Source organism: Peromyscus eremicus, chromosome 2 (genome assembly GCF_949786415.1).
Source record: "Peromyscus eremicus chromosome 2, PerEre_H2_v1, whole genome shotgun sequence".
NCBI lineage: Eukaryota > Metazoa > Chordata > Mammalia > Rodentia > Cricetidae > Peromyscus > Peromyscus eremicus.
This window is the reverse complement of record NC_081417.1, coordinates 154,656,880-154,672,567: the sequence shown is the minus strand read 5'-3', so window position 1 is coordinate 154,672,567 and position 15,688 is coordinate 154,656,880.

Sequence of the window (15,688 nt, the reverse complement as noted above, 5' to 3'; positions counted from 1 at the left end):
AAATTTAAAACTGAAAAGAGGTATTGGAGCATGCCTTTAATCCCAACACCGTGGAGGCAGAGGCAGAGCTGGAGCCAGCCTGGTTTACATGGGGAATGCCAGGCTAGTCAGGGCTACATAATGAGACCCTGGCTCAAAAAGCCCTTCGAAAGGAAGCACATCGTCTTGCAAATAAAGAATTCACTTCCAAAAGGGAAGAGCAGGAGACATGGAGACAGTCCCTTTTCTCTGCTGTTTACTTCCATAGACGAGGATTCTGGAACGAGACCAGGCTGAGCTCTGAGAGCTCAGCACACCAGAGGGCGAGAACTGTCGATCCCTGCTTCCCACTCAGGTTCAGCGCCATGTTCACGCACCGGCTCTGACCGTCAGGAAATAGGGGCGGGTTTCCATTGCCCTGTTCAAGAAGCCGAATTCCAGAGTTTGTCTGTAACTCAAACAGATGAGAGGCTGAGAACAAGCCACCCAATGAGAGTCTCAATGCCTCTCTCAAGCCTCAGCCCACTCGCTGTCACCCACCCCTGCTGCCCAGCCTCCCTCTTAGGATGTCTCTGGCCACGTCAACTATGTGCTGCAGGTCATGGCACCTCATTTGAGAGAGTGCCAAACCCTAACCACTAGACCACCAGGGCGTGGCACCTCATTTGAATGTCCAAAGCCAACCACAGTTGGCCAGTTGCCACATGAACACTAGCTCTATGAATTGTAGAGCATGGTTCATGAGGGAAGTGAGGTCTCTGGGGACACAAGGGGAATAAAATCGTGTTAGAGGACATGGTTTAAGAGTATATTTCGCCGGGTGGTGGTGGTGGTGGCGGTGGTGGTGGTGGCGGTGGTGGCGGTGGCGGTGGCGGCGGCGGCGGCGGCGGCGCACGCCTTTAATCCCAGCACTCGGGAGGCAGAGGCAGTCAGATCTCGGTGAGTTCGAGGCCAGCCTGGTCTCCAAAGTGAGTTCCAGGAAAGGCACAAAGCTACACAAAGAAACCCTGTCTGAAAAAACAAAACAAAACAAACAAACAAAAAAAGAGTATATTACTTTTCTCAGTGCTATCACAAGACACCTAGCAACAGCAACTTAAGGAAGGGATCATTTGAGCTCACAGTTGGAGGGTGCACAATCCAGTTGGGAAAACACAGAGGCAGAAGCATCAGGAGGCCGGTCACATCGCCTCCACAGTCAGGAAACAGAGAGAGATGAATGCTGGTGTGTAGCTTGCTTTCTCCTTCTGATTTAAGCTGGCACCCCAGCCCATGGAATCAGTCTTCCAACCTCTCAACCTGATCTAGAGAGTCCCTCATAGGCACGCCTAGAGGTGTGTCTCCTAGGTGATTCTAGGTCCAGTCAAGCGACAATTTTGACCATCGCAGATTGACAAAGAGTTGTAAGAGGTGAGTGCGGGGGCCGGGCGGTGGTGGCGCACGCCTTTAATCCCAGCACTCGGGAGGCAGAGCCAGGCGGATCTCTGTGAGTTCAAGGCCAGCCTGGGCTACCAAGTGAGTTCCAGGAAAGGCGCAAAGCTACACAGAGAAACCCTGTCTCCAAAAAAAAAAAAAAAAAAAAAAAAAAAAAAAAAAAAAAAGAGGTGAGTGCGTTGGGGTTTGCTTCAGTGTTAGCGTGAGTTAGGGTACAGGGCACATCACATAGACACATTGATTGATTGGCTCCAGAGCTTTTCTCAGTTACACAGAGGAGAAAGGTAGCCCTGGAGGTGGCTGGAGAGTGAAGCTTGCATGGAGGATGTGGGGTCTGAAGAACTGGAGAGATACTTGATCAGTAGTTCATAACCCTTGTCTTAAATGGTCCCTGAAGTGTTTGATAACAGCCTGTATGTTATTTAATGATTTCGTTAAACTGGTCACTTTTGAAATATAAATTAACTCTTTGAAGGACACTTCATATCACTGTGGTAAATGGGAAATCAGTAACACTTGTCATATGGAAACACAGCCACACAGCACAGAGATGGAAACAGCTGGGCGTGGTGGCACACACCTTTACTTCCAGCACTTAGAGGCAGAGGCAAGCTGATTGCTGGGAGTTCGAGACCAGCCTGGTCCATACCATGAGACCATGTCTAAAACTCAGCGGTGGTGGTGGTGGTGGTGGTGGTGGTGGTGGTGGTGGTGGTAGTGGGTGAAAAGGAAACAACAAAACAGTGGAGTGAGGTTCTAGGGGCTGGGGTATAACTCAGTTACAGGTACTGGCCTAGCATCCAAAACGGTCCATGCCTTGGATTTCATCCTCAGCATCAAAAAAGAAAAATCAATAAACAAAGTCAAGCTTGATGCTATTTCTGGTTAAGTTTTTGACCCTTGACAGATCTGAAAGAGAGGTTAAAGACACAGGGACAGGTGTGTGGATACAGGGGCAGAGTACTGGTTTAGCATGCATGGGACCCCAGGTTCCATCCCCAACTCACAGCCCAGGCTAGACTTTCTCCTCGATACAACTCGAAGAATGAAAATGCAATGTCTTCCTCTGCTGGGAATATGGAGGATTTGTCTAATAGACGTTTCTGCTTCTGGGTCTTGGGAAAATTACCACGAATGTTTTTCTGTATATTGTTAGGCTTGGGAGAAAATAAGGACAATGCCCAAGGACAGTGCAGAAGGACAGTGCAGACTGGAAGGAGCATACTGAACTGACAGTGGAAGGAGCCGGGCTGCATTCAGCAGAGCGGGCTGGGCACCCTGAGATCCTTAAGCCACGCAGTGAGCTCCTGTCACGGTGAAAGAGCAATGCTGGGGCTCTTCCCTTAAGCCCAGACCCTGATGACAGCTCATGTGTGCCCTGGTGTATGACAGTGTCCTGGTGTAGTAACAGTGTCCTTGTGTAGTGACAGTGTCCTGGTGTAGTGACAGTGTCCTGGTATAGTAACAGTGTCCTGGTGTAGTGACAGTGTCCTGGTATAGTGACAGTGTCCTGGTGTAGTGACAGTGTCCTGGTGACAGTGTCCTGGTATAGTGACAGTGTCCTGGTGTAGTGACAGTGTCCTGGTGTAGTGACAGTGTCCTGGTATAGTGACAGTGTCCTGGTGTATGACGGTGTCCTGGTGTAGTGACAGTGTCCTGGTGTATGACAGTGTCCTGGTGTAGTGACAGTATCCTGGTATAGTGACAGTGTCCTGGTGTAGTGACAGTGTCCTGGTGTAGTGACAGTGTCCTGGTGTATGACAGTGTCCTGGTGTAGTGACAGTGTCCTGGTGTAGTGACAGTGTCCTGGTGTATGACAGTGTCCTGGTGACAGTGTCCTGGTGTAGTGACAGTGTCCATCTCTTCAGAAAAGACAGCATACGTCTTCCAGGAAGCAAACCTCCCCATGAAAAGTTTCCAGAACCCTCCTGATGGTGTTCAACCAACATCAGCTCATGATAAAAAATCCCCAAATACACAGAGAAAGGATCCTAGCAGGAACCACAGAAGTCAATGGACAGCTTTCGACTCTCACAACTTCCAACATGGAGACTATAAGAATATGAAGTATTGAGTATGCAACATTTACAGAAAATGTCATTAAAAAGAAGCCTAGACAGAAAGCCATTGAAAAGAACTCTTAAAAATTGTGATAAGGGCCAGGCGGTAGTGGTGCACGCCTTTAATCCCAGCACTCGGGAGGCAGAGCCAGGCCGATCTTTGTGAGTTCGAGGCCAGCCTGGTCTACAGAGTGAGTCCCAGGAAAGGCGCAAAGCTACACAGAGAAACCCTGTCTCGAAAAAAAAAAAAAAAAAAAAAAAAAACAACAAAGAAACAAAAAAAAATTGTGATAAGGATGATGGTTGACAGGGGTTGGGTGGGGAAGAACCCAGTTTCTTTAAGGGGCTGGCCACCGGAAGTTTGACCATGCTCCAGTGGGTATACGGGCAACACAAATTGAACTAGCTTTTTTTCCCTTCCTCTTCTTTTTTGAGGGATGGAGGTCACAAAGGTGGAGGGGTGCACCTGGGAGGACTGAGAAGTGGGTGTGATCAGGGTTCATGCTATGAAATTCCCAAATAATCAATAAAAATATTATTAAAAATGAAATAACAAAAATCAAACTGTTGGAGAGCGAGGGCCCATAAAAACTGACCGGGCAGCCAGAGGAAGAAACAAAACAAAACAACAACAGAAAACACAGGACTTTTAGAGGGTGGGTGAGATTGTTCAGTGGGTGGAGGAGCTTGCCCAAATCCACAGAGAACTGACTCCTACAAGTTGTTTTCTGATACCATGTATGTACACACACATACACACACACACACACACAAATAAATAACGATGTAAAATTTTTTAATTTAGAAAAGAGTATAAAATCATTTTAACGGTAGATGTGCTCAGTAGCAGACTGGAGAGAGAACCCAGGTGTGCTGGTGTGTGCCGGTAACCCAGCGCACAGGAGGCTGAGGCATGAGGATCTCAAGCCAGCCTTGGCTATTATGGTTTGACTGTGAAATATCCCCCAGACACTTCCCTGGTGTGGACAATGGATTGTTAGCTGGTAGCACTGTCTGGAAAGGTTGTAGACTTCTTCGGTGGTGGGGTCTAAATAGAGAAGTAGGGCCAGGCCCTGAAAGTTTTGTTTTGTTTTCATTTTGGTTTTTGGTTTTGATTTTTCAAGACAGGGTTTCTCTGTGTAACAGCCCTATCTGTCCTGGAACTTGCTCTTTAGACCAAGATGGCTCAAACTCACAGAGATCTGCCTGCCTCTGCCTCCAAGTGCTGGGATTAAAAGCATTTGTCACCATCACCCGTCATTTTAAATTTTTTTATCAGATTTATTCTTTTTTTAAAATGTGTGTTTTGCCTGCATGTATGTCTTTGCCCCACATGCCCACTTGATGTCTGCAGAACTGAGAAGGGGCATCAGACCCCCTGGAAGTGGAGTTATAATTCGTTAGTTGTTAATTACCATGGGAATCCAACGTGGGTCCTCTAGAAGAGCAACAAGTGCTCTTAACCTCTGAGTCATATCTCCAGCCCCTGGGCTCTAAAGTTTTATTGCTCCATCCCAGGTGCTCCATGTTTTTGGTAACATGCCTTTTCTGCCATGATACACTGGATCCTTTGGAACTGGAATCCAAAATGAACCCTTTCTCCCTTAAGCTGACTCGTGTGTTTGGTCACAGTATCAAGAATGTAAGTAACACAGAAAAATGGCTTCGAGGAATGGGGCTCTTGCTGACTAGTTTGTAAGAAGAGTCTGGAACTGCAGCCTGGAAACACCCTAGAATAGTGGTTCTCTATCTGTGGGTCACAACTCAGAAAACACTTACTTCTGATGGTCTTAGGAACTGAGACACCACTCTTCTATCAAATTACAGTTATGAAGTAGCAATGAAAATAATGCTATGGTCGGGAGTCATCACAGCATGAGGAACTGTCTTAAAGGGTCGCAGCTAGGAAGGTTGAGGACCTTAGCATATTCTAAGTACAGCACGATGGGCCATTCAGGTGGGTGTCTGCAAGGTTAGAATGCCAAGAGACATGTGGCCAATGAAGAACTAGTTCATGACATTTCAAAGGGAAACAAAATCTCCGTTGGAGACTGAGGGAGAGGCAGCTCATGGTACATACTGGCGATGAATCTGGATGCATTTTCCCCGGGACTGGAGAGCCTGAGTGAGGCTGAAGTCAAAAGTAATGAACTAAGTTGTTTGGCAGAGGAAATACCAAGAGTGAGTAGTACTCAGGCTGTGGTACAGTTACTGCTCACTGCGCTTATCCAGGTTAAGAGAGAGAGAGAGAGAGAGAGAGAGAGAGAGAGAGAGAGAGAGAGAGAGAGAGAGAGAGAGAGCTCATGAGTGGAACAGAAAGATATGAAAAATATACAGTTTAGAAAATTAAGTGTAAAGTTACATGTTAGGCAGATGTGAAAGCAACTATGATCATTAACGAGAAACTGCTTGTACTCATCTCTTTAATGATTATACAAGCTAGGGTCATTTGGGAAAAGACACCTTCTCCTGAAACTGTGCCTCCATCAGATTAGCCCGGAGGTAATTCTGTAGGGCATTTTCTTGACTAAAGCCCACTGTGGCTGGTGCCATCCCTAGGTAGGTGGTCCTGGGTTGTATAAGAAAGCAAAATGAGCAAGCCATGGAGAGCAAACCTCTGCTTCAGTTCCTGTCTTCAAGTTCCTGCTCTGACTTCCCATAACAATGGACTGTGATTAGGAATGTATAAGTCAAATAAACCCTTCCCTCCTCAAGTTGCTTTTGGTCATGGTGTTCATCACAGCAGTAACATCATTTTCTCCCCTCTGGGACAATTGGAAAGGTGTCCTGGGAACAAGACCCTGCCCACCAATGGGTGTAACTTGTGAAAACACAAATTGATGTAGATGGAGTGAGCCTGAACTGAGATTGCTAATGAAGGGGTTCTATGCTCAAAAACAACTGCTAAGAATGTTTTCTCAGGTTGGGTGTGGTGGCACACACCTTTAACTCCAGTACATGGGAGGCAGAAGCAGGTGGATCTCTGTGAGTTTGAGGCCAGTCTGCTGGTCTCTCAAATTCTAGGCCATCCAGGGCTACACAGTGAGACCCTGTTTCAGAAAGATTTTTTTTTTTTCTCCCAGCTTCAGCAACTTTTGCTGGGACAGAAGGGGATCAGATGCATCTTGGGTTGGCAGCAGAGCTTGGCAGCACTGTCTGCTTGTACTGGCTTTGCCTGCATCGAAAACAAGGATGAGGGGAGCATAGAGGCATGCCCCAAGGCTCCAGAGAGCTGCTGAGGCCAGGCAATGGGTGGCACAGTCAGATTCCTTGCAAGGAGGCCCGGGGAAGCCACTGTATGAAACTATCGAGGTGAAACCTAACTGCAATGGATGTTAGAAATGCCAGGACCGTGGGATATCTGCCGAGGAGAGCTGCAGACACAGGATGGAGCCAGCCCAAGGGAGAAGCTGTGTATGTGCTACAGGCAGAAGAGCTGGAAGGGCGGGCCTATCCAAGGCCACTAGGTGTTGATTGGTCCTTGATGAATAGACCAGCAAGGTTATTGGTCCTCTTGTGCCAAGCCATGCCCTGACCTCTGCTGCTGCTGTTTCTCAGCTCTGCTGGTGGTTCTAGCCATGAAGTCTGAAGTCCCCTGGTCTTCTATCAGGACCATGGCTCGTCTTCACACCCCTGCTTCTTCAAGGTGACAGGAAAGTCTTCTCTATTACCTGTGTTACCCATGTCTCCTTTGGGACCCTCCATGCACTGAGCCACAAAGCTGCATGCAGGCCATGGTGGGTGCCTCTGCAAGCAGGACACCTGCTTGGATGTTCTTGAGATTTATCTTCTTCCCATCACCCTGGTCTTGGGCAGCAGCTCCTAGAACTAAGCATCACACCTCCCCGCTATGTTCTCTATCTCAGAGACATTTGTCACCCCTTCCTAGAAGACAGTGCCACATACCACATGTCACATATAGATTTTCTCTAAGCAAAAACTTTGTGATCCAAGCTGGCTAAATTTGGCTATTGTTGTAGGAAGGATGCTTGAGGCTGTTGGAAATTCTCAATATGGCTTGATTATTTCAGGATGTTTTATTGCTGGGAATTTCAGAAGCCCATTTTGAAAAACAAATACTAAACACCAAGTCCTTTCTCTGTATAATCTCAAGTCTCCGAAACCAGCCCTCCCACAGGAGATACCCTGGCTGACTGGTTTGCAAAATGAGGGTCAACAGGGAAATTTTACTGTGCAGGTGACCTTTAATAGATTTTAATCTCATGTTTTATCATTACATGGGGTAAATGGGTGTATGCCACTGGTACCTGCTTGATTGATTCCATGGGTGCTTCTAAATTTCTTATAATGCCCAGGGCATGACTTCATAAAAAGGAATTATCGGGTCCCAAATACCAACAGTGCCAAGGTTCAGAAGCCATGCTGTGGCTGAGCAGTGGGAACATCCCAGATAAGCCACTGTAAGCCCAGCCATCTGTCAGCAGTCCCACAGTCCATGTCTGCAGCTCCCTGATTCTCCACCCACCTCCTGTGCTTCCCTCTCACCTCTCCTCAGTGTAACAGCCAATCCGCTGACTGTCCTGCCTGCCTCTGTGTCTTCCTACACCCTGCTCCTTCTACCTGCCCCTCTCCCCGATCTTCCATCACTCAGCAGTCGGCTGAAGGTGACTCTGTCTCCTCTTCAGAGAAGCCACTTTACTTCACAAAGTTGTGCCCCACTACACTGTTCTTCAGGTTTGGGGGGCCATTGTTTGTTTGACTGATTTTATTTTTTTAAGACAGGGTTTTTCTGTGTAGCCCTGGCTGTCCTGGAATTCACTCTGTAGACCAGGCTGGCCTCAAACTCAGAGATCCCCCTGACTCTGCCTCCAGAGTTCTGGGATTAAAGGTGTGGGCCACTACATCCAGCTTGGATTTTGTTTTCCCTAGAAACATTATTGAGCAGTTTCTCAATGTTACATACGCTCTGTGCACACTTTAAAATCCTTGTAGATGCTTTTGGCTGTGGCAGCCATCTTCCTGCGATGCAACAAAATGACAAACACACCAGGAGAGAGGAGATCCCTGCTCTGTGTTCTCTAGAGCCTTTAGAAAACACGAGTTATTCCTTTGGCCACAGATATGTGAGACAAGAGGGCTCACATTATAGACATCAGGAGAACGCATACTGTTCAAAAAGGAATGCCCCATAAATGTCACCATGGCAAACTTGGAGGAGTCTACGATGTCACTCAGCATGCTGATGGCATTGTAAACAAGCAAGTTAAAGGCCAAATTCTTGCCAGGAGAATTAACATGCAGATCAAGCATGTTAAGGCCTCTAAGAGCCGAGGCAGCTTCCATAAATGGAAGGAAAAGGATATGAAAAAGTGAAGCCAAGGAGAAAGCACCTGAGGTGAGGTGATACATGCTTGGAATCCTAGCACTTCAGAGCAGGAGATTGGAGGATCAGGAGTTCAAGGTCACCCTCTGCTACAAAGTGAGTTTGAGGTTATCCTGGGTTACACCAGACCCTGATGTGGTGGGTGGTTGTTTGAACTATGCCCTGAAGCACCACCCCTAGTAAGGCAGCTGTAGCTGTTACACCTGCCTATGACCTTGAGGTATCTGCCCCTGGGGTGTGGCCACAGGGGACCCTTAAGACCTGGGATGCACATACTCCACTCTCTCTTGGCTACCTTGTGGTTTGGATGCTGAGATCTTGGGCCAAGCCTTCAATGTGGGACATAGTTCAGCTTTCCTGGACCCTATGATAAATCTCCCATGGTTGTGAGTTAATCCCCAAATAAATTTCTTTGATCATTAAGCTGATTCCGTGGGTTGCTAGAAATTTCGTCACATTACCCTGCCTCAAAAAAATAAATAAATAAACAATTCGGGCCCCGCAGAGATGGGCCAGCAGTTAAAAGCTGCTGCTCTTCCAGAACAAAGTTCAGTTCCCAGCACTCGCTTTGGACAGCTCCCAACCACCTGTAACTCCAGCTCCAGGGGGTCAGTCATCCTTTACTGGCCTCTGGGTACCAGCACAGATGTGACATACACACATACCTAGAAATAAAATATAATTAATAATACTAATAAACTAATAAATAATTAATCAAAATAGAAACTCATTGACCAGAGAGTTGATTTCGTTGTGTAACAGTCAGTGCTCTGCTCTAAAAAGGTGGCCAGAAGAGGGTCTCAGATCCTCTGGAACTGAAGATACAGACAGTTATCAGACACCATGTGGGTGCTGGGAATCAAACCCAGATCTTCTAGAAGAGCAGCCAGTGCTCTTAACTGTCAGGTCATCTCTCCAGCCCCTACTCACACATCTTTGGAAGTTTGGCACTCATTAGCAGAATACGGTAGAAGTCACTATTTCTGTACGTTTTTTACCTGCGAGGAGCTTTGCTAACTAAGGAATACTGTAGACTGTGTACACAGGCCAATGTTAACCAGCTGAGTACACAGGCTCGGGGCTCAATCCCCAAGAACTCAAAGGGGAAAAAATAGAATATTGAAATGGAAAGAATCTTATCTCATGTCTTTGAATTGTATCAAAGATAAAGATTTATTAGGGATTACATAGTATAAGTCAAATGATCATTTCATATGACAACTAGACTAATTATTCCTCCTGGTTTTCTCACTTTTATTTTTATTTGAGTGTTTCACTTGCATGTATATCTGTGCATCATGTTCATGGAGGCCAGAAGAGGGTACCAGATCCTCCGTGACTGGAGTTACAGACAGTTGTGAGCTCCCAAATGGGTGCTGAGATTGAACCCAGGTCCTCTGGAAAAATGGCCAGTGCTCTTAACCACTGAGCTATCTCTCCAGGCCCTGTTCATTGTTGGAGGTGGGTAGGTAGTATGGATTGGAAATTTTTCTCCACCTGAGATCTTTTGCTTTTCATTAAGAGACATTACTAAATCATTGAGCTGTTTTCAGTTTCCAGAAGGCATACCCCAGGCCAGCAAAATGGCTCAGTATGTCAAGGTTCTTGTCACCAAGCCTGATAGCTTGAGTTGGGGATCCCCAGGACCCATGGGGAAAGAGAGAACCAACCCTCTCAAAGAGTCCTCTGACTCCAATGTGTGCCATGGCGCATGCATACAAACAAACAAACAAACAAATAAGTCTGTAGTGGGTAGCTGTTCCAGCTTTGACCTGAAAGTACTACCCCCATTGAGGCTTTGTAACTGTCATGCCTACAAGGCGGGGCGAGACAGGAGCCCTTAAGACCCGAGATCCAGATGTGCTGGCTCTCTTGGTTCTTGGATCCTGGACGCTGGAGGTAGATAGAGCAGAGTTCTCCAGAGAACACCGCTGGACTGCGCTACACCTTTCCTGGACCCTGTAAACTATCCCTTTACTTGTAAGTTACCCACAAAATAACCTCCCTTTTAACTACGTGGAGTTGCCTTAATACTTCAACCAATATAAGTCATTTTACAAATTGAAAAATACAGAAGAAAGAATACCTTAAAGGCATTCCCAAGAATTACTAACTGTTATTCTGCTTAGAATGTTTTAACCAGATGTACTCAACATGGGAAAATAAAACATTTCATGAGACCTATGCACTTAAATGAGTTTGATCTCCCCACCCACTTTCCACTTACTTAGTTAGCCATTAAGTCATAGGTTTTGTTCAATGAATCAGTAGGAGATTTCTCTTCCTAACACTCCACTGGCAAAGCAGTCTTCCTTGTCAAGTGGAGTGACGGATTAGACTGTCCTCTTGTCTGTCTGCCTTCATTTCCTGTCTGACATGACACGTTGTCACACCTGTCCTGAGACAGTGGACAAGATGCGTGGGTTAGGGGGACAGCACCGTGAGGAGCCAGGTTGCTCCACCCTTTCCTGGCCTCCTGCCATCCTTTCTGCTTTGGCCCCCAGGGCGCTAGCAGCAATCATCATAGTCCAGAGTCAAGATACAGAAGAGGCCACGACACGAAATGAAAAGAAGAGGCACTTGCCGTCTGCATTAAGAATAACACAATCTTGCCGGGTGGTGGTGGCGCACGCCTTTAATCCCAGCACTCGGGAGGCAGAGGCAGGCGGATCTCTGAGAGTTTGAGGCCAGCCTGGTCTACAAAGTGAGTTCCAGGAAAGGCGCAAAACTACACAGAGAAACCATGTCTCGAAAAACCAAAAAAAAAAAAAAAAAAAAAAAAAAAGAGTAACACAACCTTGGTAAAAATTCCCTGTTCCAAAGCTGCATTTCACACTTAGCAGAGACATCTGCTTGCCAAGAAAGAAACAACCTGCCCCCCACCCTGTCTCCACCCCCCATCCCATCCCGAAGCCTATGGAGGCTGTTTGGACAGTGTTCTCCTGTTTTCTGTTGCCAACAACAGGCAAATTCCTCAGCCCCTATAAACTTTAGGAAAATGAGTTTAGTCAAGGGCTGTGTCTGGTGATGGCCTTCTTAATGTCAGAATCCCAAGGTGGTATATGACCTGCAGAAAGACAAGGAGTCAAAGGTGTGCTGGTGTGCACATGCGTGCTCACATGCCTGCATGTGTAAGTGTGCGCATGTGTGGTGTGTGCATCTCTGTGTGTGTACAACTGTGTGGTAAGTGTGTCCGTGCGTGCGTGCGTGCCTTTGTATGCATCTCTGTGTGTGAGCACACACACCTACATGGTGAGTATGTGTGTGTGCACTCCTGTGTGTGAGTGTGTGTGTGGTGCCTATATCTGGGTGCACACCTGTGGGGTGTGTGTGTGTGTTATATGTGGTACATGTGGTGACTGTGTGTATGTGTTTTGTGGTGTATTTCTCTGTGTCTATGTGTGTATGCACACCTGTGTTGAGTGCGTGTGTGGTTCCTATGTGTGTGTATGTGATGTGTGCCTGTGTTTCTCTCTGTGTGATACCTGTGTTGAGTGTATGTGTGGTATATGTGGTGCATGTGGTGACTCTGTGTGTGTGTGTGTGTGTGTGTGTGTGTGTGTGTGTGTGTGGTGTGCCTGTGTTTCTCTCTGTGTGATACCTGTGTGGCAAGTGTGTATGTGGTGTATGTGTCTGTAGCATGTGTGTCTCTGTGGGCGTATGTTGTGCGCATGTTGTGTGCTGCATGTCTGTGTGTATGTGTGATGTGTGTGTATGTGCCTGTATGTGTTGTGTGTGTGTGTGTGTGTATTCATGTGTGTGTGTTCCGGGCTCTCTTTGTTATAAAATCACCAGGATTCCATCAGGATTCCTCACCCTGACAAGCACATCTGAACCGCCTTCCAAAGGTTCCACCTCTGAATGATACAATCCAGTGGCTTATCCTCTCAACACCTCACAGACGAGATTAAGTTTCAACACAGGAATCCTTTGGGGACAATTTCCAAACCACAGCACACAACAATCTTTCAAATTGTGCTTTAGTACAATGCCTTGAGTGGATCTGCATCCTAGGATTAGGCACAGCCAGGAGCTTTATGCTTCTATAGCGAAGTCCAGAGAAAAAGAACAGAGAACCAGGAAGTAGACACACGTTAGGGAGGAGAGCGCAGGTTAGCTGAGACTCTGAACCGATGCCCACGACTCCCCCGCCTGTGAGTCCCTTAGAGGCTTGCTGCTCCTCTAGCGATGTTAGCACTCAGAAGAGAGCGACCTCCGTTGATGCATTTCTTCAAGGTATTCTTTTTATTATTGCTTTATATTATTATTTTTGCTTATCTTTTCTGTTTCTGACCCCATCATCTGTCTCTTTGAAACACAAGAGGCTCAGAAATGGGAACCTGAAAGTCTGGCCCCCTGGCATGTCCTGGGAGCCCAGAACACTGCGGCATACACTGCGAATTTGTGTAGTGCATGCTGACCTTATCCTGGCAATGACTGTGTGACCACACTCCCTGCACCAGGGAAGGAAAACAGAAAAAATCACGTGAATAACATCTCCCAGAAGCCTCCTGGTGCTTCTTGACCATCTCCAGGAAACACACTGGGGCTGTGCGAAGCAGGGAGTGAGTGGCCTTGCTCACTTTAGGGCCTGAAGGCAGCTGGGGAGCAAGGACCCTGCTCACTCAAAGCTCTTTTCTCTCAGCTTTATTAACTTCTAAGCCTTTTCCTGTTTGCCTGTCATGGCCAAACCCACCTCTTGGCAGACAGTAAGTCTGAGTATTTGAATTAGATTCCTGAGCAGTGATTAAAGCAGATTTGGGCCCTTAACAAAAGAGGTTCTAAAACAACAACAAGGGCCAGGCTAGACCGTAGTGACTGCACTCCAGCTTGTGGGCCTGTGACCTGATCTCTGGGCAGGACGCAGTGTGCACCAACCAGGGCCCTCCAGGGTGGGATGAGGTCTGGGATACTGGCACTCAGCTGTCCTCATGACCGATGGCTGCCGGCAGAATCAAGCCTTCAGTATGCAGTTGCTCCCCCAGGGAGGACATCCTTGGGGACACAGAGTCCTTGTCATGCTCATTTTCACAAGTCCATTTTCCACCCAGGGAAACAAAGAGGCAAAAAGGCTGGGACTGATGTCCACAGAGTCTCTACCTTTCCAGAGCGTGGTGAAGTTAAGGGCAGCCCTGGCTGCTCTCCAGCCTGCTCCTAACCTCACACACTCAGATGCATTCAGTCAGCAGAGCTTAAATCTTCACACCAAAGCCCCTTGAACACCCCGACAGGAGCTTTCTGTGATTTAGTTCTGCATTGTGACAACATCTACCTACCCGGTGCTTTTCTGTCCATTCAAACTCAGCTTTGGCTCTGTGGGCGGTGAACACCACCATCCCAGCTCTGGGAAGGCTGAAGAAAGCGAACCAAAAGTTCCAGACTAGAATGAGATTTTTTTTGTCTCAAAGCAGAAATCGCAAACTCAGTATTCACCTTAACAAAGCAAACCCCAGCCTGACCGACTACAGTGACTCTTTCCACCCAAATCATCAGAGACCTCTGAATTCAAAGTGGATTCAGACAAGTTCCCCTTTCAGTTGGGGGGAAGTAGTGTGTAAACAAGTAGTGAGTTGCTATGACAACAACCGTCAACAGCTGAGGGAGTCTTTGCATTTCTTTGGTGTAGTGAGAAGCCAGCCTGGGACCTAGAGTCTCTAAGATGGGGGTGGGAATGGGGTTGAAGGGGTGGGGGTGGGTGGGGGAGTGTCTCTCACCTTCAGAGGCACTGTCCACCTTGCTGGCCAGAGTAGCACATGTGAAGCCCATGCAGTGGGTCCCACTTCGAGGATCAAGGGCTTCCCTGGAGGACGAACACCATAGAGGCCTGTTGATCTGGATTTGGATAATTTCCTTATCATTCCAAGCAGATACCAAACTCTTTTTTTTTTTGTTTTTCGAGACAGGGTTTCTCTGTGTAGCTTTGCGCCTCTCCTGGAACTCACTTGGTAGCCCAGGCTGGCCTCGAACTCACAGAGATCCGCCTGGCTCTGCCTCCTGAGTGCTGGGATTAAAGGCGTGCGCCACCACCGCCCGGTGATACCAAACTCTTTTAATCGATCATAGAAAGAGTCTACACAATACCTCATTCCTTGCCTTATGAAAGGCACAGGGACCCACCTCAATCACCAAAGACTGTTCTTGAAGACTCAACCACAGGGCTGGAGAAGTAATGTAGTTGGTAGAGGACTTGTCTAGCATGCAGGAGGCCCTGCATTCAATCCCCTGCACCAGATAAACTGGGTGTGGCATGGAGTGCTAGTATTTCCAGCACTTGGGAGGTGAATAAAGGAAAATCATGAATTCAAGGGTAACCTTGTCCACATTCGTGAGTTCAAGACTACCCTGGGCTACATGGCACCCTGCCTTCCTGAAAGAAAACACACCCCCAAAGTGAATGACTCCTGTATGTGGACAAAGTGTGATCAACCATGCCTTCCCCACCCTGATGGGCTCTGTCCCTCTGGAACTGTTAAATCTTTTTCTTTAAACTGCTTTTGGCTGTGATATTTTATCACAGCAACAGCAAGGTAGCTAATGCAGACTGTTGGGGTGGGCTGAAGAATCAAGATTTCAGGGTTCTAACTTTCCCTATTGAGCTGCTGAAAGAACGCCACCCTTCACAGGAATCCATTTTACCCTCGGAAAGAAAAGCAAGTCTCATGTCTGAAACAATAACTTGCTTTTCTTTCCTGTAGTCTAGGCTGGCCTTGAACTCGATATGTAGCAAATGATGACCTTGAACTTCTGATTCTCCTGCCTTCACCTCCCAAGTGCTGGATTTACAGGTGTGCACCTATAAACCAGTTTTTTAGGTGCTGGGAGTACAACCTGGGGCTTTGTGTATTCTAGGCCAGCACTCTACCCCAAGCTA